Here is a 27,943-nt window from a genome sequence, read left to right as displayed (position 1 = left end):
AGGCCACGTGTACCGCAATTGCAGTCACCGTCGAGAGAGAATGCCGGATTTGCGGCAGGAAGACAGAGCAGGTCTGTGATATGTACAGAAGTGGGGTTGCAGTCGACTGTGATTATCCGAGAGGGGGCTTTTTACTGACTGCAGTATCTGGCTACTTACAGGTTCCTACGAAGTGGGGTCACATTCTACAAAACCGGATATGGATGGTGGAGTATAAAACATAATCAAAGTAAGTCCTGCACATTGGGGCGGCAAGATCGAAGTAGTGGAAGGGAGAAGTTGTTTTCACGGCATTATCTCGCTTTTTACAGGAGTTCTGCGAGGGACAATTATACATTATTTTCTAGAAAATCGAATACTGATGTGAATATTAGTGACAAAAAAACAAGTAAGTCCTGCATGGTGGGGTGGTGAGTACGAGAAAGTAGCGCCTTTAGAATTGTCTAATAGGGGTATTTTTGAATTTATTCACAGGCACATTCAATTTTCAGTGATTAAGATCCCTGCTCTGTTCCTCAACTATAGTACGGCCATACTCTGGCAATTTAGTGTCCAGGTGAGGAACTGTATACTGTAAGTGTTGTCATTTTTTAGTCTATTTGGTAGAATAGGGCCAGTAAATGTCATAGTGAGTTTGAATTTTTTGTAGAAATTGTTTCGCCTTTTGGTGTGGATCGTGGCAGTATGATTTGCCTTTTAACTCAAGTACCCAGTGATTGGTCAAACGTGAAAGGCATTGACCTTAGCGGTTAGTAGTTGAAGTAGGATTGTATTCTTATTCCACCCACTTCTAGAAATAGCGTAATCAGATCATTGATTCCCCTTTCCTTTTTATTCCATTCTCCTGGCATTGGCCCTTGACCTACAGGAACTAGGATAACTGAGACCCGTCCGAACTGGGATACACACAGATACCCTTACCGGGTTGGAATTATCACCGGTCAAGCGGTAAGCTTTACTTCACTTAAATACCAATCTACTGATTGTATTTAAAAAACTCTTAAATCCCCTACCAGTTGATTATTTCTGTGACATATTTCGTTCATTACATGCAGGAAAGACAACACAAGCCTTGATTAGAAGGCAGGTATGTACCAGCATGCCTTCTGGAGACGGATTTCGCACGATGAAACACATTTTCATACAGGGACATGGTTTTATGTTTTCACTGCACTTTTCTCTATAACTGGCTCATCCGTCGGTTCCTTGGTCTCCATACTTTGTCTTTGTGGCACTGATTTTAGTCACTACTACAAATATTGACTTCGAACTAAGTGTAACAAGAATACGTGACGGTGGTATGTTGTCGATGTCACTGATCACTTTTCTTTTTTCTGCATGAGCACCAGAATTCACACCAATAATAGATGAATTCTTGTAGTAAGTTGCAACGCATTGAGCATAGACTCATATTATTACAAATTTGCATGAGAGAGTAGCAGTATGTCAAGCCTTCCACATGTTGGGTAGTACTCCTCCCGACAACAATTTCATAACTAGTAATGTGAGATAATGTAATGTTTTGATACACATGTCCATCATGAGATGGCTAGCGAAACGGATATTCTGGCCAGAATATTCAGGAGTGTTTATATTTTGTTTTACTCTCCAGCCCTGAAGAGTCAAAGCAAGAATTGTTTTGATGAAACACGTGTCGGCTGGCGCGGTGTAACTCGAGTATTAAAAAGAAAAAACTTCACAAACAAGAAGATTGGGACCGAGTTTTTGATGTTGTTGCATGATTTAATCATTTATGTATATGTATATGGAACTTTTGTGTGTGAATAGGATTGTGTTTCAAATTTCAGGTGTTGTGTAAACAACATCCCTAAGGGGGTCGGAAGGGTCGCCCCTTTCCTGTAGCACCACCACTATAATTGATCGAGCCTTACAGGCACATTCAGAAAACATTTGCAGAGCGCAACTAATCCCTATGATAAAGACCCCTGCCCGTTGCATAAAGCCATTCTAGTTTGGGTTTGGTTTCTTTACGGGAATTATTCACTCTTGAGAAAAAATCAAGGCCCACTCTGTCATCCCCACAGCTGGCTTCTTTTTCTGTGACCCTAATAAATAAGCCTTCAGCCCACCTGCCACGTACACCCCTACACTCTCTCCTCAGACAGTCTAGCTCCAATACTTCTCTAGGTCCACAATTACCTTGGCTGTCAAAGTAGTTAGTTTCATGTACTCAGCTTAAATGGCCCCATAGAGCAGCAAGCTGTTCTTTCTATGCTAGAACATAGAAAGCCCCTGTTTGCTCAATGAGACACAACTTCTATGCAAAGAATGGCATACGTTGATGTTCAAATGGTTCCATATCAATTTCTATACTCAGAGACATCAAAAAGAGAAGGGGTTCCCATACTGTATTGTATATTGGATTTGTAGAGCGCCTTATCACCCAGGGGTCTCTAAGCGATTAGCGGAGAGTGGACACAATGTTGTTAGGGGAGCAAGCTAGATGGTACCCCATGCCTCCTGAAACAGCACGGTTTTTAGCTTTTTCCTGAAGGGCAGCAGACTTGTTTCTTTGCGCAAGCTCTCTGGCAGTTTATTCCATGCACTGGGAATTGTGTAGGAGAAAGTGCGCACTCCTAGAGAGGACAGTTTGAACCGTGGGCAGACCAACAGTGCAGCATCTACTGATCGTAAATTCCTGCTAGAGCCGTACGGAACAAGACGTTCCTTAATGTATTTAGGGGCTTGCCCGTACAAGGCTTTGTGCGTAATGCATAGGCCCTTGAACTTGGCCCGCTGTTTCACTGGCAGCCAATGGAGTTTGCAAAGAAGGGGGGTTGCATGGGTCCTTCTTGGTTTATTGAAGATGAGTCTGGCAGCGTCGTTCATGACTATCTGGAGTCTGTTCATCAGTTTTTGTGGAGTACCGACATACAGAACATTGCCGTAGTCCAGACGTGCCAGGATTAATGCTGATACTGCTCTCCTGAGTGTGTCCGCCGTCAAAATGGGGGACAATTTACGCAGTTGTCTCATTAGGCCCACACAAGTGCCCACTACAACTGAGACCTGGGCTGACATAGTGAGATTGGCATCTAAAACTATGCCTAGGCTTTTAACTGTTTCTGCAGGTGCAGGGGAGTTTCCTAATTCAGTGGGCCATAAGAGGTCACTCCAAGGGCTAGATGTTGTCGTGATTGCAAGCACCTCAGTCTTGTCAGGGTTAATCTTTAATGAGTTTGCCGTCATCCAATTGACGGTAAATTTTAGGATGTTTTGCAATTTCTGATAAGCTGTTGGAGAGTTGCCGATTTGAATGATGATCTGTGTGTCATCAGTGTAGTTGTATATACTGCAGTCCATCTGATTTAGTGATGAGATAAGTGGTTGCAGATATGCATTAAACATCAAGGGTGACAGGGCCGAGCCCTGTGGGACTCCACATGTGATCCTTGCTGCCTCTGATACCAGGTCATCCAGCTGTACTCTCTGAACCCGTTCACCAAGGAACGAGGTCAGCCAGGCATGGGCCGTGCCCTGGATACCGAAGTCCCACATCCGTGACAGTAGTAGGTCGTGTTTGACCGTATCAAATGCCGCGGAGAGGTCAAGCAGCACCAGGGCACAAGGATCTTTTTTATCTGCTTTAAGTCGCAGGTCGTCCAGCACGGAAAGCATGACCAATTCCGTGCTATTATGGGCCCTGAATCCGGCCTGGTTAGGTTCCAACAAGGAATTGTTCTCAAGATGATGTGAGAGGCTGGGCAGCACATGCTGCTCCATTATTTTGGCTAAGAAAGGAAGTTGTGAAATGGGCCTGTAGTTTTTCAAGATCTTGGTATCTGCCCCTGCCTTTTTTAAGAGAGGAATCAACCGGGCTTCCTTGAGGTTGGAAGGGACCTGTCCGGATGTGAGTGAGCTGTTTAGGAGCGATAGTATGTCATCCTCCAGTCCTGACCAGGCTTGTTTGTAAATCCTCGGAGGGCATGGGTCTGCCGGTGAGCCTGATTTGACTTGACCCATCACTATTTTCAGAGTTTCTTTAGTGAGTAAGGGTAGTGAAGTTAGGGGCTGGGTGACTGTAGGGGTAGGTTTTTGAGTGATTCCCGGGCAGTCCAGTCTAGGGGTGGTCTCGATTTCTATCAGGAGGTCAGCTATCTTGGTGGTCTGAAATTTATGGCAGTCTTCTTGCGTGAAGGAGGGGGGCTGTTCCTTCTTTTTCCTCAGTTCTGTGAGGACATTGAAAATTTCTTTCTGGGGATTGGGCACTGTCGCAATTCTGCTTTCATAAAACTCACGTTTCCTGGCCCTAATAGCTTGTTTGTAGGTGGTGAGCTCTTTAACATACGAGGCTTGGGCGTTGGGATCATACCCCTTTCGCCAGGCTCTCTCGCTCCGGCGCAGGGAGCGTTTCAGGAGCCTCAGAGCGTCATTGAACCAGGGGGCCCCTTTCCCTTTGTCCCTGATTTTTACCCTTCGTGCAGGTGCCACTGCCTCAATGGCATTTTTCAGTTTTTGTGACAGTTTGAGGCTGGCCATCTCAACGTCATCCTCTGGTAGTCTGTTAAGGTGAGAGGGTTTCTCTAATGTGGATAATAGAGTATCAGTGATGATTGAATTCCACCTTCTCACAACCTGCCACTCAGCGGTGGGGATTACTCTTTGCCCTACAACAGGTGATGATCCGACCATATGCAGGGTGAGATAGTGATAGGGCTCAGCACCGGGACTGATGTCCAAATCAGATCCAATGTGTGACCTTTCTTGTGTGTTGAACCTGTCACTATCTGGATTAGTTCTAGCGCGGTCTTAGCATCTTCTAACTGTTTGGACGTTGCGTCTTTAGTGGACTCCTCCCAGTGGAGATTAAAATCTCCCATTACCACAAGACCCTCATACCTTGTTCGAAGGTCGTGGACCAGTCCCAAAAAAGGCTTGATAAAGGCTGGGGGAGTTCTAGGGGGACGGTAGACGATGAGTATCGCCAAGCAATTGGTGTCAGAACCAAGCTTGACTCCCAGGATGTCCGCACCCCTATACTTTCTGCACAAATGCTTTCCGATTTAAAGGAGTTATTATAAAAAACGGCAACTCCCCCCCCTTTCATACCATCTTTCCTATTGTGGATGGTGGCACTGAAGTTGGGTGGCAGTGCTGCCACTAGGTCAGGCATGGACGAATCCTCTAGCCACGTCTCCGTGACCCCTAATACATCTAGATTGCCTTCTTGGAGCAAAGAGAACACCTCCAAATTGTGTTTTTGGAGGGAGCGTCTACTTTCTTCCGGGGCTTTCACTCTGAGGTGGCAGAGCCGGTGGTGAAGATCAGGGGTGGAATGCTAGCGTAGGGAAGCTGTTCTTTAATATAGTTAGTGTTTAGACTCTTAATGAGTGAATGAATGAATGAGTGCTAGGAGCAGATTTTACAACAAGCGCTCGCCAACATTATGCAAACCCCAGACAAGGCCGTTCTGGCGGGGGCAACATCAACCTGGTGATGAATAATGACAGGTCAGGCCAATGCTTTGGAGGAGAGACATTTTCATGCCCTGCAGGCTTACAGATAATATAATGCTAAATAAGATGAAGAAAGACACATTGAATATAATTATTGATCACACTCTGTTAAACAATGACACGGGAAAGACATCTCAGGCTGTTCTGTGGGATGCATTGAAATCTGTAATCAGGGATGAGGTGATTGCAATAGTGGCTCAGGAAAATAAGACATGGAAAGAAAAGAGGGACAACTTGGGGAAGTGGGTGAAAGAACTGGAAGCCATCCACAGGGGGACCGGGGCACCAAGGGTGTAGAGACGTTCAGAGGCAACTCTGGCACAACTCAGAAGACTGGGCTTGGATAGAGTGGAGTATGTCTTACCGCGACTCGAATAATAACAATTTGTGGGAGGTAATACATGTGGACAGTTCTTAGCACATAGATTAAGTTCTAATGCGTGCAGAGACAGAGTGCGGTCTGTTCTAGACCTGGCAGGGAGAGAAATTAAAGGGGATGCCCAGGTCGCACAAACATTTGTGGATGATGATGCAGACATAGATCCATACTTAACGGAAGCTCACATTACAAAATTATTTACATAGAACTCCGAAACCTTGGCAAAACCTATTAGGATTGAAGAGGTTATTTCTGCTATTGCTAGGAAGAGAAAACTCAAATATCTGGGTTGAAATCGTTACAGGCCCTATTTATATAAAGCCTTCTGCCATGTGCTAGCCTTAAATCTGAATAAACTTTACAATTCCATTACGAAAACGGTACACAGACACTATATACATTAAAGAGATCAATGCTGTTATGCCGAAGCCTGGTAACAATAAACAACAGTATAACTTCTATAGACCAATATCCTTAATCAACATAGATGACAAACTCTTAACAAAATTCCTTGCTGCAAGACTGAACCCTTATATGCGCTATTTGATGCATCTGGCCCTAGCAGGTTTTATTCCTGATTGGAAATGTGAGGGTAATAGAACACATATGCTTCATATTATCAACACAGTCCACTAGTGTCGCAAGGAAGCTTTGCTAATAGCAATTAATGTCAAAAAGGTGTTTGATAGAGTGCATTGGCTGTACCTGATTTAAACTATGAAGCAATCCTATACATAAACAATCCTCCCCTGCACACAGACACCCAAAGAGTGTATCAAGGACATAGGAAAGTAACAGGAATTAATAAATACTGTCAGTGAGAGATATATCTATCTGATATATGCCAAACTTTCTCTTTTATTAATGTCCAAACCATACACGTTGGTCTCATAACATGCAGCAATCCGTTCATTACAGTGTTTTCTGTTCACTACTAGGGGGCTGATTCCGATTCGGGTCGGAAGGGCTCCAAACCATGTTCGGAGCCCTTCTGACCGAATGGGTACGTGTCGGATGGATTCCTTTCCGACCGTGCCATTCCGATGGGCCCGGTTGGAAAGGTATCCGACTCGGATTTCCAGATGGCCTACGAAGGGCTCGGAGAGCCCGTCTGCCATCCGGAAATCCTCCAGTACTCTTTACGACCAAGGGAGTAGAATGGCAGTTTTCACTGCCTTTTCATGCTGGTGTGTCCGGCATGAATAGGCAGTCAGAAACTGTCTCTGGGGGGCCCCAGAAGGGCCCCCATGGGTGTGAGGCTGCTGAATGGCGGCCCCTCCGTTGATTCCTGCACCCGGTGGCAGGCACTTTGGGGTGCCAGCCACAGGATGCAGGGATGAACTGCACCCCTGCATTTAACATTGCAAGCATGCTTTCCAGTCGCAATGCATGCTTGCATTGTGTACCATACGAATGCGACCAAACAGGGTTTGGTTGCATCGTACTAGCAGGGCCGTGACCGACCACAGCAGGTCGGTCGGTTATGACTCCTGACCGATGTCGGACGGACCTGAGTACGTCCGACATCGGAATCGGCCCCTAAGTAGGTAAATAATTAAGTTTATCAGTATCTATATACGTAAATGTCTGGTCAATGGTGCACTAAATATAGATACCAAGCAAATGTTTATCGTATCCGTGTATGCAAATGTCTGGTCAATGGTGCACTAGAGATTAAACGTCAAACACATCCCGTAACATACACAGCCCACTTACCCTCAATAGCGTGAGTATATGGCCTCTTGGGAGCTGAATGCCAAGGCACATCCTCCGAAACCTAAGGGAATACAATTAAATGCCAGAATGCCCCTTGAGAGAGGTCCCTGGGGCCTCTTCATACACCAGGACAATCTACCGATCCCTCTGCGATTTGAGTGGGTATACAAGTCTGTCCTGCAACTTGAATGTCGAAGGTGGTATCAATATCCTTCAAGATTTTCTCCCAAAATCGTGCAAGCTTAGGGTACTTCTACAAAAGATAAAGAAGGGTCCGCCTCACCACAGCCCCTCCAACACTCTCTGGTGCACTTGGGGCACAACTCCGTGGCCCAAACTGCTGTGTAATACCTATATGCTGTTATTTTAGTCATTGTTTCTCTGCTCGAGATATTTGAAGCTGGGTGCCATGAACGGTGGAATATGTACTCCTTATGTGTGAATTTGAACCATATCTCAAACCCCCCACTGCTTTTAACAAGGGGATTACACCAGAGGGAGGTGATTCAAGGAGAGAGTATATTTCAGAAGCCAAATGTTTCTCTTGAAAAACAACAATTTTTCAAAATCTGTACGTGGCCTTTGTGCATGTGCTGTTCATGAGGACTCTGCCGCCCGATGGAAGACCTGCATATATTGCTTTTGATTGCCCTCTGTGAGCCCATAATCTGCCATCCACTTGTGGAAGGGAATAATCCCCTCCCTATCACAAAGGCTGCCTACTCCTTTACACCCAGGTGTACACTATAGTGCAAGGGTGTCTGTGTGCAGGGGAGGATTGTTTATGTATAGGAAGGTGTCCCTTACTGCACATAAACAATCCAAAAATGCAATTTTGTCACTTTCATGTGTGCTGCTTCATGCAGCCCACATGAGTGACAAAATGGCATTTTGTTTAGATTGGAAATGTACAGGAAGGGAGACTCCTGTACATAGACAATCCGTGGCATTTTGCTTTTTCCATGTGTGCTGCACAAGGCCAGCACACATGGAAAAAGCAAAAACAAAGAGAAATAATGCATTTCTCCTTGTTTCGCTAACTTATGACCAGGTTTTTCCTGGTCTGAATGTTGGCACTGCCTCCTATGTATGCTGCCGTTGTACATAGGGGGCAGCGTCAAAAACAATGGGTGTAGCAGTGGAACGCCCACCCCTGTACCAGGGCCACTCTGACACTGAGGGACTGGATGGCAGAGAAGACCGGCCTTACTTCCTTCTCCTCACCGATGGCGACGATTATCTGTAGCCCAGACTTTACTCCCTGTCTTCAAGGAGAATGCTTCATTAACTGGCAGACACCTGGGTGTAAAGGAGTAGGCAGCCTTTGTGATAGGGAGGGGATTATTCCCTTCCACAAGTGGATGGCAGATTATGGGCTCACAGAGGGCAATCAAAAGCAATATATGCAGGTCTTCCATCGGGCGGCAGAGTCCTCATGAACAGCACATGCACAAAGGCCACGTACAGATTTTGAAAAATTGTTGTTTTTCAAGAGAAACATTTGGCTTCTGAAATATACTCTCTCCTTGAATCACCTCCCTCTGGTGTAATCCCCTTGTTAAAAGCAGTGGGGGGTTTGAGATATGGTTCAAATTCACACATAAGGAGTACATATTCCACCGTTCATGGCACCCAGCTTCAAATATCTCGAGCAGAGAAACAATGACTAAAATAACAGCATATAGGTATTACACAGCAGTTTGGGCCACGGAGTTGTGCCCCAAGTGCACCAGAGAGTGTTGGAGGGGCTGTGGTGAGGCGGACCCTTCTTTATCTTTTGTAGAAGTACCCTAAGCTTGCACGATTTTGGGAGAAAATCTTGAAGGATATTGATACCACCTTCGACATTCAAGTTGCAGGACAGACTTGTATACCCACTCAAATCGCAGAGGGATCGGTAGATTGTCCTGGTGTATGAAGAGGCCCCAGGGACCTCTCTCAAGGGGCATTCTGGCATTTAATTGTATTCCCTTAGGTTTCGGAGGATGTGCCTTGGCATTCAGCTCCCAAGAGGCCATATACTCACGCTATTGAGGGTAAGTGGGCTGTGTATGTTACGGGATGTGTTTGACGTTTAATCTCTAGTGCACCATTGACCAGACATTTGCATACACGGATACGATAAACATTTGCTTGGTATCTATATTTAGTGCACCATTGACCAGACATTTACGTATATAGATACTGATAAACTTAATTATTTACCTACTTAGGGGCCGATTCCGATGTCGGACGTACTCAGGTCCGTCCGACATCGGTCAGGAGTCGTAACCGACCGACCTGCTGTGGTCGGTCACGGCCCTGCTAGTACGATGCAACCAAACCCTGTTTGGTCGCATTCGTATGGTACACAATGCAAGCATGCATTGCGACTGGAAAGCATGCTTGCAATGTTAAATGCAGGGGTGCAGTTCATCCCTGCATCCTGTGGCTGGCACCCCAAAGTGCCTGCCACCGGGTGCAGGAATCAACGGAGGGGCCGCCATTCAGCAGCCTCACACCCATGGGGGCCCTTCTGGGGCCCCCCAGAGACAGTTTCTGACTGCCTATTCATGCCGGACACACCAGCATGAAAAGGCAGTGAAAACTGCCATTCTACTCCCTTGGTCGTAAAGAGTACTGGAGGATTTCCGGATGGCAGACGGGCTCTCCGAGCCCTTCGTAGGCCATCTGGAAATCCGAGTCGGATACCTTTCCAACCGGGCCCATCGGAATGGCACGGTCGGAAAGGAATCCATCCGACACGTACCCATTCGGTCAGAAGGGCTCCGAACATGGTTTGGAGCCCTTCCGACCCGAATCGGAATCAGCCCCCTAGTAGTGAACAGAAAACACTGTAATGAACGGATTGCTGCATGTTATGAGACCAACGTGTATGGTTTGGACATTAATAAAAGAGAAAGTTTGGCATATATCAGATAGATATATCTCTCACTGACAGTATTTATTAATTCCTGTTACTTTCCTATGTCCTTGATACACTCTTAGTTTGATTATCATTATCCACTTGGGATTATTGTTGGAGGGCTGGGCACTGGTGAACTGTTGATTAGTGACTTCACATTTTAGGGCAACATATGGAGCTTGTACCCCCATAGTATAGGGTGAAAAAAGCCTTAAGTCCCGATGAAATGCCAATTGGCCTGACTGGGCACACCTGGGCATAAAACATGTAGACTGACACAGAGGGACATCCGAATAAATAGTGTTCTATTGCTTCTCTTAGCGATTTTTATCCTTGGCAGGAATCTGTAAATAAAGCATGTGCACTAGGAATTCTTGAGGCAATTTTAATTTGCACGATTTTCAAAAATTCACAATCTCCTGCCACATCACGACTGCACTGATCACGAACAGTACTCTTCCCCTCTTTTTGTGGGTGGTAGGACCCGTGAGCCATTTCAGGGCCACCTTGCATATGACCTGCACCCAATGATGAAGCATGCTGCATAGGTGGGTGAGCGTTCTAGTATCCTTATTTTGATATACCCTTGATGGAAATACCAGGGGATTAAAAGGGCAACTACATGACATATGTTAGACTTGACTCTTGTTAGGCAGAGGCTTGCTGGTGGAATGCCACATCTGTTTCTATGTGCTGTGATAGGGGGATATGCAACGGAACAATTTGAATAGCTCTATTCCCCATTTCCTCTCTGTTGAGTGTATTGGTATGAGGTTATGCAATTACCCATGTACAGAGGGTCACATATTTGTTGCCTTGATTCTTTTGCAGATTAATTAGGACTAAAAACATTATCACATTGCTTACAGTATTGCAAACTTATAGTCTAGGTGTCTTAGAAAGGGTTACTAGATCGTCCATTAAAAAACATGCATGCATTATTTTTCACTGCGTGATGGTGTTATATCCACATTGCCGTGATTGTTGTGCACCATAGTATGGTACTGTAATTGCATTTATAAAGCACTTATTACTGCTGATGAGGCATTGAATCAGTTTACGAAGAGCAGCCCACTACTCCAAGACCCAAAGTTAGGGGCCAATTACGATCGTGGATTTCCTGCATCCACCGGGCCGGCGGAAGCCACCACCGGCCCGGAGGATGCGGGAAATCCGCCGCGGAGGCTGGAAAGACCCACCGCCAAATTAGGATGGCTGGTGGGTCTTGCAATCTGTCCTCCGCTTATCCGCCGCGGTCGCCTTCCGACCGTGGCGGAAAAGCATTAACATGGCTGGCGGTGTCTATCGGACACCGCCAGCCATATTAGGATGGAGTAGAAAGTATGCTTTTCCACGGCGGCTTTTCCGCCGTGGAAAAGCATACGGACCTTCACTTTGGGGGCCCGTTGCGGGCCCCCTGGGTGAAGGGGGGGTGGGGAATGCACATAGGGGGTACCTATGGTACCGCGCGGTGCCTGCTGCTTTGTGCACGCAAATGCCGTGCATGCATTTTTAACATTGCGGCGGGTGCAGCTTGAAGCTGCACCCGCCGCAATGTTAAATATAGAAGATGTGACCGCCAGGGTGGCGGTCACATCCTAATTGCACAGGAGGGAACTCCGCAAGCAATGCGGAGGTTCCCTCCTACTCTATGGTGGCGGACGGACTCAGGTCCGTCCGCCATCATAATCGGCCCCTAAGTGTTTAGTCCAGTGGTTACTCTTGGTTATTTGGATTAATCTTGTGCTCCCAGAGAACACATTCCATGCATTTCTCAACTTTCTTCGAGTTAGAGTAAATTAATGAGAGTTAAGTTTGATTCTTAGGTTAAGCTTGGGCAGATCATGCGCTGCTCTGCGAGACATGCTGTATTTGGTATATGGGATATCAGGAACTTTGGACACGCCTGCCGCTTTTGGTTGGTGAATTGGCCTGCTTTTTAAAACTCCTTTTCTCTCTGGTAGGTTAATATTGTGCATCTTTTCCACCTTTCTGTGTTTTTTTCCCTCCCAGCGGACATCATCAATTGATTCTTTTGGTTGGCCAGCTCTGGCCATCTCTTGATTCCTCTATGGCACACCCTCCCGACCTCCCGTCACGCGCAAATGCAGCATCCAACTATGTCGTTATCTGGAGGGGGAACATTTAGGCCCTTGGTGAATGTCATGGGATCCGTAGGTGAGATCAAGATTAAACAAGCATTTGCAATTCAATAGGTCTCGAAATACTGAAAATTTGACCTATGGCATTGCAAATAATAATGCAATGCCAATAGCTCAAACTTTCAGTAATGTGAGACCTATTGCATTGTAAATGCGTGTCAGTAGAGGCTATGTGGGTTCTTGCAAATTGGAGGTAGGATGCCTAGATAGGCTAGAGGAGATTAGGTATTGCTAGGTTGTTGGAGTATGGTTTCAAAGGAGGAGTTGTAATCTACGAGTGTTTTCCCCAGTCCGGCTACCCAGGTTAGAAACCTTGGGGTGTGTATCGATGATTCTTTGTCGATGAAGCAGCAGGCCAATAAAGTGGCTGGTACTTGTCTCACCATCATTAAATGGCTGCGGAAGATTATCTGGATGCTACCTGTGGACACCCAGAAGACCGTAGTCAATGCACTAATAACATCTAGGCTTGACTACGGTAACATTCTCTATCTGGGCTCCAATTTAGCCGTAATCAGACGACTACAATTGGTCCAGAACTCCGCAGCCAGGCTGTTGTGTAAGATCCCTAGGACAGCAAGGATCTCGAAGCACCTTAGAGACCTACACTGGTTGAAAGTTGAAAACCGGGTCCGGTTTAAGGCCTTGACCTACATGTTCAAGATCAGGGCAGGAACCGCACCACGGTACCTGCAGAAATTGGTTAGGCCCCATGTTCCTGTACGGAATCTCCGTTCCTTAAATGGAGCAACTTTCGTGGTTCCCAGATTCAAACTGGCCCGAATGGGAGGTAAATCTTTTTCCCATTTGGGACCAGTTCTTTGGAACTCCCTCCCTTTAGCCTTGCGCAAAGAGGAAAACTTCGCCAGTTTCAAGAAAAAAGTCAAAACCTGGCTGTTTAATAAATAATTGTTTAAATAAATGGTTGTTGATCTTTTGACGGCATTTGCTTTCTGTATTTCGTTCTCTTAGCCATGGCGCCGGGAAACCCTTTGTGGGTATCTGTGCGCATTACAAGTGTAAAAAAATAAAAATAAAAAAATAAATAAATATGAACTGAGGTATAGATAATTTTCAGATTTCTAATATTTGATATTAAGGGAGACAGGCATGTGACAGTATCCTATGTACTTAGGATGCGTGTAGAACATGGGAAATGAGGAAAGGGTAATTTGAAAGAAATAAAGGAGAAGGAATAAATGGAAAGGTTTACATCGAGGTTATTTTTTCATGCAGGGTTTTAGGAAAATAGTGGGAGGAGGATTTTAAATATAGCATGCAGTCTTTGAGATTGAAAGGTTGTTGCATTACTGCATTCCACATTGTAAAACACACACCAGTTAATGCAACATCTATCTGTAGAAAATTCTGTTGGTAAGACAAGTAAATACTCTTTACTGTGCCTGCTAACATGAGTTAATTTTTGGCTGATACAAGTACTATTCCATAGCCAGCTACTACACACAGACAACCAAAATAATTGAGGAAAGAAGGTGGGGTGTAAAAGGTATTCCACCTTGTGGCAGATACCCAAAGTACTTGCATACCTCACCAGATTCAGTTAATTGAAGACACTTCCAAAATTTTTGAAAAATTCAAGTATAATTCAGTAGGACAGTGTGCCCGATTTGTTTGACATATCCCAGTAACATTTTAGATCACAGTCAGTTTGGTTTCAGGTCATGCCACAGCACAGAGACAGCTCTGATAAAGACCACAGATGAAATTCGATCCGCATTAGATGGCGGAGGGTCGGCGGCTCTTATCACCCCCAGAGTTAAAACAATTAACTGGGGGTGGGAGGAATTTTAAACATAGTACCATTAAGATATGGAACGCTCTTCTGCTTTCTCTTAGGAAGATCACATCCCTGCTTGAATTCAGGAAAAACCTTAAGACTTGGCTTTTTAAAAACTAGTGTCCCTCTCACAGTATGCGATCCGGAAGCGCCTAGACACCTATGGGTATTAGTGCGCTATACAAATTGTTATAACATAACATAACAGTAAAAAAAACCTTAGTGATAGCGGCCTGCCGCGAATCCCTAAATTGAGAAATGTCACCGGGAAACAGACAAGCGATTGACTTTCTTACTCACACTCACCAATTTACCATTGACGAGCCGCTTGTGATAAAAAACTCCACCACACGGCGGTTGGTGGAGTTTTTACGGGACTATGCGCTGCAAGAGGAACGCTGAGTGGGCCAAACTCCGCAATCTCCTCTGGAGGAGCGGAGTTTATCGCCCACCCCTAATTCTAATTCAGGCATGGAAAAAGGACCTGCTAAGTTCTTTTCCAGTGTAGAAAAAGTGAACCATAGATAGATGCAGTGAACCTTTGTATCTCTGAACTTTGGTGACATTGCACCAACTGAAGTAGGAGCAATTCCAAGTAAAGAATCAACTCAAAGGCTATATACCACCAACAAGAAAAGACAGCATGTACTGACTTGATAGATTATGAACAAATACATGCATAAATGTATAAGTAATTAATGATTATGTCGTGAGGAGTGAGACCTTCACCATGGATTGCGTTGCAGTAATCAATGCCCTGTTCGGTTACTGTGTTTTCCAGGGGATGGTGACCCCTTCATAATGAGTCTGACTATCAACGCAGAGTGTGTATTTATTATTTTATTTATTTATTCATGCATTTTTATTTAGCACTTACTTTACCCAGAGGTGTCAAAGCGCTGTACAATAGAGCACAGTAAATTACATAAGGCATTCAGAACAACATGGTAGTGGGTGACAATACTTATATCTACTTCCGTTACTCGTTGTGAGAGTTACATATTAACAAGTTACATATTCAATCTAGATAACACATTACGAAAAGGCAAAATGATTAGGGTTGCACAAGTACATATAACATATTTACAAACTTGTGACGGAGGGACGCAGTAGCTTGTTTGTAAAAGAATGAGTGCTGGTGCCCAAAGCTCTGTTCAGAAGCTCACATCCGGTGTTCTAAAAACCCACCTCATGCCTCTTCAGTCCACTAACAGACAGTCGCTGACCCTTAATCTAACTCTCGAAGGTTCCTGCTTTTCCCCTTGAGACAATTTTTCTGTCTTTTTGTTCCCTTGTCTTTACTCTATGTGCATTTATCCCTCTCCTGCCCTCTGGAAATGTCTGATGCAGAAGTAAATGCCGGTCCCCAAAAATGAGTGCCAGTAGGTTCCACCGGCAAACTCTGGCTCAATTCAAGTTCTGCTAGATTTGGACTGGAAACCAAAATCAGTCCTGCCAAAAATGTCAAACCAACCCCACACTGCAGGATGCTGTGATTAGAATGGGCAATGGGGGGTTTCATTGTTGTGTCATGGAAGCCCATCCAGCTCTGAAAGCTTCCCTCTAGACTCCAGCGCACTAGAAAAAAGCCAGAGTGACAGAATGGCCAGTCCTACCTGGATGTGGCTGGGGCACGCACTGTCACATGTGGATGGGTGTATTGTTCAAATTCTGGGCACTCTATATGCACTAACATACTTGCACCATCAACGCCCAACTCCATACCCTAATGGCTCAGAATCTGCAATCTGTAAATAGTACGAAAATGCTGAGTTAATTGCTAAATGATGGTTCATGCTATGCATGACACAGCACTGTTCAAAATAATTTTTCTAGGTACTTGGATTCTAAGAAGAACACTAACTCCAAATCTATCTAGTTTCAGTCCCTCCCCCCTTGCCCACTCAGTTGCGTATTAATGCACACAGCTGGGTGACCTGCACCCTCTGCCTGATCCATGATATTTGTCAGAAGATACTGTTCTGTTTTGCAGCGATGTGTTGATAACTTCAGCAACCTTGCATCTCGCTCCCTGCATACATACTTAATCAAATTGTGTTAACCTGGGCAAATCACTTTATTACCCTCTGCATGGGTGTACTCAGAATTTTTTTAAGGGGGGCATATTTTTAAAGTAATCCATTCTCTGTGCGGCACGGACGTCACGGCACGCAGTGACGTCTTCTCAATACATAGCTAGCAAGTTTTGAGATTGCTTATGTGTGACATCTCACGTTTGCCATGATTTTATGTGTGACACTTCAGTGACTTTAGGGACAGTTTATCGTATGTGGAGTCGTGTCATTGAGTATAAAGAGATTATTTGCAACACTAACGTCTTTTCTAAATCGTAATGGTCTACAAGGGCTTGAAAGCAGTGTCAACATTAGACACACATGATGTTTGCATTGGCATGCCAGAACTTCAGAACCTAATGACTTTGATCCTATAGGCCATTGACAGGCAGAACACAGCTGTAGCGGTGAGGTGGTCAGCAGTACTACAGACAACCATGTGCTCTTTACTCCTGCATCTGAGGCTGCTAAAAGTCAGACTGAGGTGGGGAGTACTGTCACAGTTAGGAGCAGCAATGCTAAAAAGTTGGGTTACTGACACTACAGACAGAAAGAACAGACAGCATACAATGGAGAGTCCCCTTTTGATATTTCCTCCACTATGCTATCTCAATGGTGAAAGTAGTTCCATCTATGAATTATTTTCTAGATTGACCACTTTTCTTATGAGCCAGAAATGTCTATTTTCATCTATTCCTATAACAAGTCTTAACTAGTCAATCATGACAAAGCACCAGAGGCCCATGCCATTTTTTTTGTTGTTTTACAGTTTAGAACATTCCTAGCACGTTCATCTCTTTTCCCAACTCGCTTACCCATCCATTAATTCAGTTTCTCTTTCTGTGTCAGTTGCTAGCCCTTTTCCTTTTCTCTTTATCTATGTATTTTCTCTTTCCTTCATCTTATTCCTCTCATCTTTTACCCTTCACTCCCTTATCTTCACCCCTCTCGCTTTAATATCTCTATCTTGTCTTCCCAAACTCCTCAAGCTTTCCTGTGTTCTCTTGTTAATATTGCTTCTCGCTCCTCCTTTAGTCCCTACATCCTTCCATGACACCCTTACTCAATCTTCAGTATGCACTATTCATTCCCACATATTAATGGTTCTGTTGTTTCATGCGCTGTGTAAAGCTCTATGTTATGCACAGTTTAGATGCAGTGTCTCCTCACCGCTGAGTGACATTATCAGCTAGTTCTAGCCTTTTAGCCAATATCACATTGCACTCTGGGATTTGTAGTTTTACTTTTGTTTTTATTAATGATTTTATTTTAAATACCCAGTGTGCAAAGTGATTGTGGGTAAAAGTTCATTATTAAAGACTAGCAGACCTGGGAGTAAACATAAAAGAAGCAAATGGCAGCATCTTGATATGGTGAGTGTTCTGCTGAGCTCCTTACCCTGTCTTGTCATCACTGTGTTTCTGCAGTATCCGTGATTATCTCGGGCACTGAGAGTTACAGTTCAACTGTCATCCCTGATGACATAACCACAGATACTTGGCAGCAGGGTGATCTGGGCATTGGTTTGTTGTTAACCTTCCCTGGCCTTCCATTTAGTTTCCCCAATCATCAGCCTCAAAGCCAACAACATCTCGGCTCTATTGTCTCTACGGACTTAGTGTCCTTCAAAGCGCTACTCCTCTCATCACTAGGGTATAACTTATGGTCACAAAACAAGATGCTGCTGTCCGCACAGAGAGCAGCTGGACCTCTCTGCTCAGCAAGCACCAGTGGACGATGGTTGTGCTGCCCAATACCAGACATGATTGCACCTTTTCCTTCCAAGAAAAAGGACAATCTCTCCAGAGGCAAGCCAAAGAGCACATATACCTGATGTGACATCACTGCAGCGTCCCCAAACCAACCCAAAGGAAGGAAGAAATATTAGCTTATGTTACCAATCATGAGAGTCAGTGCTGCCATTTAGGCCATATAATCCTTATTCCAATTGGCCTACAGCTCCATGGCGTAAAGCCTAAATACTGAATATCTCAAAGGAGAGGATCACCTGGAAGCTGGAGGTTTAGATGATTTGCATGATTAATGCCCGGCACAAGGGAAAAAACAGGGGGAGGGAGCATTTCCCTCTGCCCCCCTTCTTGACGCCTATGACCCTCTGTGTCTTCAGTGATTGATTCACAATGTTCTTGCTGCGCGGCCAGTAAGACAATTTTATTGGTAAGTAAGATTTTTATTCTTGAATATTTTTGGGAACTGTGTTTAGCCCAAAAATCTCTTGTTAGGCATCGGAGGAAGTGGAATTCAAAATGTACATTTCTTGATATATTTCTGTTATTTTTTTTAATGGACTATGGACTATTTGCGAGAAGCCTTGGATTTTCAAGGGAGGGCTGGTACTATGGATTCTGGTATCTACCCATCCAAAATCTGGTGGTTACAAGGTGAAGTCGCAAGACACAACAAGAAAAAGGTTGACAGTCAAATGTCTTGTAGAGGACTCAGAGGAGGTATATGACAACTCAGGGAATACCATGGAAGAGGCACATGTGTTGAGTATAGGAGCGGTATTAGGGTGGGCTGCACAATTATAAAGAAAATAATTTGTGACATCGTAGCTGGAGGGGTGAATGTTACGTTAGTGGCAGATATCAGTACCCTTGTTCTATAAATAACAAATAATCTGGGAGAAATGTTTTACAATTGCCCCTGGGAAGGAGTGTGTAGCAGCCAGATATTAGACACCAAAGCTTCACATGTAAACCAGGTTTTCACAAGCTCGAATTTGAGTTTAGGGACAATTGTGTAAGTGTAAATTGCATGTTGCCGAGACAGGACCATCAGTGCTTAGATGTAGGGACCAAAGGTAGCTAGGCATAATGTTATATCCACACAGTCTAAAACCAGTTTTGTTGGTAAATACTGAGACACAAGCAGAGGATATCACTGTCAAATGCTTCACAACGGTATTCTCATGGAAAATATGGAAATCAAATTGTTTGATGCACAAATTAATTCATACAGAGACAGCATAGCCTTGCATACACAAAGTAAGAAAGATTCCTTTGGCCATTGAGGATGACTTGGTAGCAGAGTTTGTGAAACTAAAGGAACTTGGTGCAAGAGAATGGGTAGAGTCATCTGCTTGGGTGGCTCCACTAGTGGTAGCTAGTTAGGTCCAACCGCAAAGTAATGTGTTGTATATTTGTACTTCCTTCAATATGGCTACTTGGTGTCAGGAGTCCTTTATTTGTGTTTCTACCTTCCCAACCTCCCATAGTACCTGAGAGTGTTCTATCTGGTATGTGAAGGTTCCAGCCTTGGCAATTGATGGTCTGGTCAGATGTGAGGTTTACTGCTCTGTTGTGCTATCTTAATAAATCTATCTTAATAACTTGAAGACGTATCTTGCTGCCTACTTAATCTACATACAACATTTTGGCGACGAGGATGGGATATAACCTAAGAACGAGTCAATCTGATATTTTGTGAAAAGTTAAACTGTTTTCCTGCAGAGTACAAGTAACTCTCTGGTGGTGCAGTAACAAAACAGACAGTGCAGTCACAACTAACTATTTAAACAAAAAAAATGCAAGCTGGTGAACATGCAACTTGTTTCAATTAATAGACCCAGTTTGTAGTCGAGTCCTACAACATAACAAAAAATATCCTGTCTAAGTAGAATCTCACTTGATGAAAAAATAAAATATTTGTTTGCAAGTGAGCTCAGTGTGCATAGGTTTCTGAAGCACTAAGGCAGTACTTAAGCACAAGGAACTCGGCATCAGAGCAAGAGCCCAGAAGCGGGTCAGAGCACTTTGAACAGGGACAAGTGTCCCACAACTAGTGCCTGTTTTACACAGAGCCAGGAAAACAACACAGGGTCTTGACTCCTACCCAATAAGGCTAAGCCAAATGCATAAAGAAAACAACACAATTGCCAATACTGGACATTACTTAATCCTTTCTAGTATGACCTTTATGAACAAAACATCCCGGTCCGTTTTATAAATTACGTCACTAGTTAACTAGTCATAAAGGTCATACTAGAAAGGATTAAGTAATGTCCAGTTTTACACAGAGAGCCCAATGACAGGGCAAAGAGTTCAATTAAGTGAAAGCGAGCCAAGCACATAAGCGGGTCGCTGGGCTCAAACCAGAGACTAACGTCCTACAACTGGGAGCTACCACATCATAAAAGCAAGATTTGAAACTGCATGCTTGTAGAGACTTAACTGCATACAGTTATTAAGCATCAATGGGGTGTATGAAAACAGTTTTAGCGGCATAGTGTTAAAACCCTTTGCAGCGCATAAATACTCCAATGCTTAGTGACTGCCAGTTGATGCCAAGGAAAGTACACTACTGTGGTAAAGAATTCAATATTAGGGCGGATGATCCAGAACCACGATGAGACAAAGATTGTCCCAAGGTTCAAGAACCGGTTTTCGACAGAACCAGAAGGTGACAATGGTCAAAGAACCAGGAGGTGATGAATGCCCCCGAACCAGAAGGAGATAAAGGTCTCCAAAATCAGAACCGGGAGTGGACAAAGAACGTCCCAGGACCGGAAAGAGACAAAGGCCCCCAGAATGACAACCGGGAGACAACAAAGGACGTCCCAGGACCAGATGGGGACAAAGGCCCCAAAATTAGTACCGGGAGTGGACAAAGAACGTCCCAGGACCAGAAAGGGACAAAGGCCCCAGAATTAGTAACAGGAGTGGACAAAGAACGTCCCAGCACCGGAAATGGACAAAGGCCCCCAGAATCAGTACCGGGAGTGGACAAAGGATGTCCCAGGACCTAGAGAGTTCACGACCGAGATTCATGACGGACAAGAGTTCCAGTACCACAAGAGAAAGTTGTGACAATGTAGTTCTCTGAACCGGGATAATGTTCCACGACTTGAACCAGGCTTTACAGCCCACAGTACTGAGACAGTTTGTTCACAAAAGAAAACAAATTTAAAGGTAACATAGAGGCCCGAACCACAACCAGAGGCCCATAACCCGAGGAAAGAACCAGAATCTAGACACCTGATCCAGAACTTCATCTTGGATTGTAAGAGAACTGGCTCCAACTTTTTCTTCGGGAACATCCTTCCAGAACTTTTTGAGCCTTGGAGGTACTTGTTGAACTGTTCTATCTTCAACAATGAGCGGGAAGCCACGATGGACAAATACTGATCGGCAAAAGTAAACTGTCTATTCCCGTTTTGGCTGGCCACAATGACGGATTGTAGAGAGTACACTGGCTCTTCATATTTTGTCAATCGAAGGGGAGAAGGTGGTAATCTTGATCTTCATCATCATTCTCATCTTGATCCTGTTCCTCTGCCTTCATGATCTGAAAGTCCATGAGGTCGCTGACCTCCTACGTGTTATATGTTTTCTTCTTTGTGTTTTTCCATACTTTAACTCTTACTATGTGTTTGAGTCTTCCATTTTTGTTTTATCTGTAAAGGGAGAATATATGTTGTATATTTGTACTTCCTTCAATATGGCTACTTGGTGTCAGTAGTCCTTTATTTGTGTTTCTACCTTCCCAACCTTCTATAGCACCTGAGAGTGTTCTATCAGGTATGTGAAGGTTCCAGCCTTGGCAGTTGATGGTCTGGTCAGCTGGGAGGTTTACTGTGCTGCTGTGCTATCTTAATAAATCTATCTTAATAATTTGAAGATGTATCTTGCTGCCTACCTAATCTACATACAACAATAATGCTTTGTGTTGATCTGTGAGACCTGAACAAAAACCTCCTGATGTAGAGATTTCCTTTCCCTCTCATTCTTGAATTATTTGCCTTGACCAGGGGATGAAATGGTAGTCAACCCTAGATCTTACAGCGGCATACCACCAAGTAGCAATGCATCCCGACAGCAAGCATTTGACAACCTTAATTGCACCAGTTGGTTGCTTCCAACATTTAGGGTACCTTTTGGACTAACGTCTGCAGCCACCATTTTCCAGAGACTCATGTATATTCTTTTTAAAGATGTCAAACAAGTCACATTCTTTCACAATGAGATTTTTTTGATTATCAAGAAAGACAAGGAGGACCTTGATTGTAAAGTTAGTAAAATATCAGAAACTCTTGAAAATAGGTTAACAGCTAGATGCAGCAAGTGAAAGTTTTCCAAGGAACATGTTACATATTTGGGTCATAAAATAAGTTCCAAATGTATTTTACCGAAGAAAGATCTTGTAGAGGCCATTAGGTTGGTGCCAGTATCTCAAAACTAGGATGACCTCTGTGCTTTCCTAAGGATAGCAGAGTTTTACTCAAAGGTTGTGAGTATGTTTTCAGGAAATATGAACCATATTTGTAATTTATTGAAGAATGGGTGTAAGTTGTATGTAATGCCATTCAGCTTTTGACAAAATCAAAGAGGACATCTGTTAAGCACCATTATTACAGGGTTTTGATCCTAAATGCAAAAGTATAATAAAAATGGATGCAAGTGGATAAGGAGTTGGTGCTCTTTATCCCAACTGGATGGAAAGGGAAATTAAGTTGTTGTAGCGAGTGCCTCCCGAGCTTTGACTCCTAGAGATGAGAGGTATTCTGTCATCAAATGAGAGGCACTTGGAAGTGTGTAGGGCTTGAACCATTTTGGACAGTTTTGTGGGGATCCACTGTGTTTGTCCGTTGTGTTCACCACACAAGGCTTGACAAATGCGTAACCCAGAATTGCTAAATTATCTTAACAAGTCTTGAACTATAATAATGAGAAACAATATGTACCCAAGGCAAAAAATCAGGCGGCTAATGCTCTTAGAATGCCCTTACTCATTAAGGAAAGTTTGAATTTTGAATGGGATGGATGTTGTGCTGCAGTCCTAGGAGGAGGAGTGTTGCAAGGTACCAGGGAGAAGGAATTGAACCTTGTATTGAAAAAAGACACTGTCTTGGACTGTGCAATAAGGTACATGACTATATATTGGCCAGAAAAAAAAATAATGCCAGGTATCCCTTTTGGGAGGTGAGGATTGAGTTATCAATGGAAAATAGCTTGTAAATTAGGAAGGGGTGTTTTATTCTCCCAATATCTTTACGGAGTAATGTCATGAATTTATGTCAGCAAGAGCATCTGGGACTAGTTAAAACAAAGTGTAGAGTCAAGGAATTGTATTGGTGCCCCGACTTGGACAAGGAGATAGAGAAAAGTGTATGAGAGTTTGTGAAGTGTATGAATTCCTACAAAGCCAAACTCACCGATAGACCACCTGTGCGTCCTATTGAATCTCCCAATATGCCTTGGGAAAGAGTGGGTATTGATGTAATGGGACTGATTCAGGATGGTGATGATGGTGTTTGCTCTTGTAGTGGTAAATCATTTTTCTAAGTAGCCAGGAGTAAAGATTGCACACAAGGTGGATGACATGAATGTATTGAATTTTACGGATGTGATTTTTCAAAGGGAAGTGCAAAAACAAGTGCATGGGTGGAATGTTTGAATTAATCTCAGCCACTGGCAATAGTTCGGACAGCATCCCAATCCATCTTTTTTGGCCTACCATGCCACCTCAGTATGGACCCATCCATACGCAAATCAGTCTTCATCCTCCTCCTCATGGTAACAGTCTAGCCTGAACTGCCAGGCGAAGTCCTCCTGAAATCGGAACAGAAGCAACCTAGGACTGAAAGAGAAGGACAACATAAAACTGTAGTGAGTAAAAATTGTGGACACTTTCTGGTAGAAATCTTCCAACAACTTGTGGACAGGATTGGTATTAAACACAGGACTACCTCTATTTATCATCCCAAGGTTAACAGTTATGTGTAACTTTTTAATATAGTAATCAAGGGGCTCATTGAACTGACAAGTAGCAATTTTGATTTGGAAGCGGGAGATCAAAAAATAATTTAGGTGTACAGGATTTTGCGGTGTGAGAGCACCAGTTACAGCCCATTTGTGTTGATGAGAAACTGGCCCCCTGTCACTAAGGTTAGTATGAGATGGATGAATAAGGCCAAGGCAGTGATTTGATCTCTGGGAGAAGTCAAATAAAGCATAATGTGGGCACACGCAGGATACAAGGAGAGGTTTGACAAATTGCATAGTGTGAAAAAACAGTGCTTCAAGTAGGTGATATGGTTAGAGTAAAAAAAAAGTGGCATGGGTGAAAACACTTTTTTGCCAACTTTATGGGGAAAAACATTTCTTTGCAATGCAGCCTTATTGAGTAATGACAAACCATGGCACGCTAGTTGGTTATCTTTGAACAGAGATGGAAAAGAGACTCATGCTCAGAAAATACATTTTGATTGGTTCGAAATTGATGATGGCGATGGGAAGAATGTCATCACAATGTTGGTGTTGATGGTTAGAGTGGACATGTTGATGGTGGAAGTACTGGAAGTGATGCTCCAGCAACGTCATTGGATGTTACGGATGTTGCAGTGAGCACATGTGGATTTGGAATGAACATCATGAAAGTTTTTTTTTTACAAGAGTTTGACTGTGAGTAATGTGACAAACATGAGCATTATGACAAATAAATATTATTGTATAGTTGAATACTGTCTTTTATTTTGTTTCTAACTTCTTAATGTCATGCAGTTTAACTTTTTGTTTCTTGTTTATTGTTTTTATGGTTAAGGGGGCAAGAAGCTTGGAGTCTACCCTGGAATGCCTGCCTGCAATTCCACCTGGTGCTATGAATAGTGGGATGGAATGCAGGATGGTTTGTGTGGCTGGCAACCATGACAGAAGTGCATGTGCTCCGCGCCAGGCTTGAAAGGAATAAACACATTTGCAGGTCAAGGTCTACCAGACAGCACAGCTGAAGACATTTCGGGGACATTCAGAAAGCTTCCCTGGGTATGGATTCTGTCCATTGCTTACCACTGGTGTTGTGGTTTCTAACTCATATTTCCTTGCTTTCTATTTGCTGCTTCTATTTGTTTTAGGCTGTCCAGTTTGAGTGTGTCCCTTCTTTTGCCAAAGCTTGTTTAAGATCTCACTTTCTGTAAACAGGCCTTTAAATCTTGTTCTTATCTTGTCAAAATTACTTTGCCTTTAAAGACAAAGGTCGAATGTCAGGCTGTGTTTTCTGAGGGAGCCTGGTGTTAAAAAAAAATTATGTGACTTCAAAGTTAGAGCGTTTATAGGAAAGCAGGAGGAATGTATATTACTCTCCCCATGGAACGCGCTCCTGCACCGCTTATGCTCCAGTTTATGAGGCTGTAACATAACCCTTAAAACAAGCCTGCAGGGAGGAAGTTCACACTCTTTCTGTGGCAGCACATATTCATGTAGTAGTTCTTCAAAGTTCTGTTGGCTTTTGCTCAATGTTAACCTCTAGTGAATGACTAATTATCGTCTGTTTACAGTCAGCGAGACTGAGTGCCATACACTTGTAATAATAACATGTATTGGCAAGCCAAAAGGCATAGCCTACACAACTATACTTAATGAGCAATTACCTCCGTATATGCAGTACATGCAATAGCACCATGCCATAAAAACCTAGACAACACAGATTATTGTTTTCCAGAAAACTACAAATGGGAGCCCGGGTACCAACTACATTATTTACACTACAGCCTTAAACATCCTGGCTATGTAAAATCATATTTTTTATATTATTTGGTGGATGTGTGTGTTGTCAACAATGAGACAGTCAAACAAGTTCCACTGAAACAGCAACAGCCAATCACCAGGACCGGCTTTAGCACTGCTGGTATCGGGTGCAAAACTATACGCCACTTTAATCTATACCTCTATACTCTACTCTGCACCACTCTACTCTATGGCAGTGCACTCCACCCCACTCTACTATGCACCACTGCATTCTTTGCCACTCTACTCTGCACCACTCCAATCTATGCCACTCTACTTTGCAACATTGCACTCTATGCTACTCTACTCTGCAACATCGCACTCTATGCCACTGCACTCTTTGCCAATGAACTCTACACCACTTCTCTATGCCACTGAACTCTATCCTGCGCCACTCAACTCTACCCTGCACCACTCCATTCTATGGCATTTCACTCTACTCTGAAAGAAACTAGTATATGCCTCTGCACTCTATGCCACACTTCTCCACTCTGTGCCACTCTACGCCACTGCACTCTACGCTGCAACACTCTACTCTGTACCACTCTACTCTATGCAACTGTCTTCTGCGCTACTCTACTCTAAATCACTTCACTCTATGCCAATGCACTCTACGACCATAGTCTATGCCACTGCACTCTATCCTGAATTACTCCACTGTCCCCTGCACCACTCTACTCTATGCCACTTCACTCTACTCTAAAAGAATCTACTCTATGTCACTGCACTCTAAGCCACATGACTCCACTCTGTGCCACTCTAGGCCACTGTACTCTACACTGCACCACTCTACTCTGCAGCATTTTACTCTATGCCACTGTCTTCTATGCTACTCTACTCTAAACCACTACACTCTATGCCACTGCACTCTATGTCACCTACTCTGCACCACTGCACTCTAAGCCCCTCTTATTTACTCTGCAATACTCTACACCACTGCACGCTACACCACTCTGTTATACTGTGCTACAGTCTACTCTGTGCCACTCTACTCCATGCCACTGCGCTCTACGCTACTCTACTGTGCAAGGCTGCACTCTTTGCCACTGAACTCAACACCTCTCTACTCTGAACCACTGAAAGCTACGCCACTCTACGCCATTGCGCTCTATGTCACCGTACTTAAAGCCACTCTTTTGAACTCTGCACCACTGTACTCAATGCTACTGCTCTCACAACCACTGTACTCTGAACCAGTCTACTCTGCACCACTCTACTTTATGCCACTGCACTCTACTCTGCACCACTCAACTCTATGCCACTCTACTACACTCTACGTAATGAAATTCTGCTTCACTCCATGCCATTCTAATCTATTCTGCTCCCCAGCACACCACGCCATTGCACTCTACACCATTGTACTCTACACCTCTGCACTCTGCCCTTCACCACTCCACTCTGGTCTGGACCACTCCACTCTACGCCTCTTCATTCTACTCTGAAACAATCTACTCTCTGCCACTGCACTCTATGCTTACCCTACTCTGCACCACTCTACTCTATGTCACTGCACTCTACGCCACTCTTCTTCATGCCACTGCACTCTACATCAATGCATTCTACATCAAAATACTCTATACCACTCTACTCAAAACCAAAGACCTCTGCATCACTGTATTCTACGGCAACTCTAGGCCAGTTGTTCCCAACCGGTGGTCCAGGGACCCCTTCGGGTCTGCAAAGCCTCCTCAGGGGGTCCGCAACTATTTAGAAAATTAAATAATATTAACAGATTAATAAAGTGCAGGTAAATAAAGAAGATAAATCTATAATTGAAAATGTTAAGAAAAAGTACTGTTAATATGAAGGAATTTGAAATTGGATTCTAAAATGTAATTAGTATCCTTAGATTGATTCTTTGGAGCAGTGCAGGTGCATCAAACAGAATACTGTATGGATGGTGAGTG

At 43.8% G+C, this 27,943-nt stretch overlaps 1 long non-coding RNA gene across 1 annotated transcript; it reads left to right on the top strand.

Moving 5' to 3' along the window:
- The first annotated feature begins 2 nt into the window (after positions 1-2).
- On the top strand, positions 3-27,943 carry LOC144753624 (uncharacterized). Its single transcript, XR_013594435.1, has 6 exons — positions 3-71; positions 162-229; positions 312-388; positions 475-556; positions 869-948; positions 25,075-27,943. It is a non-coding gene; the product is annotated as an uncharacterized LOC144753624 (long non-coding RNA).

The sequence above is a fragment of the Lissotriton helveticus genome, chromosome 5_1 (assembly GCF_964261635.1).
Source record: "Lissotriton helveticus chromosome 5_1, aLisHel1.1, whole genome shotgun sequence".
Classification (NCBI taxonomy): Eukaryota; Metazoa; Chordata; class Amphibia; order Caudata; family Salamandridae; genus Lissotriton; species Lissotriton helveticus.
The sequence above is the reverse complement of the archived record's forward strand: the minus strand, read 5'-3'. Positions and strand labels throughout refer to the sequence as shown.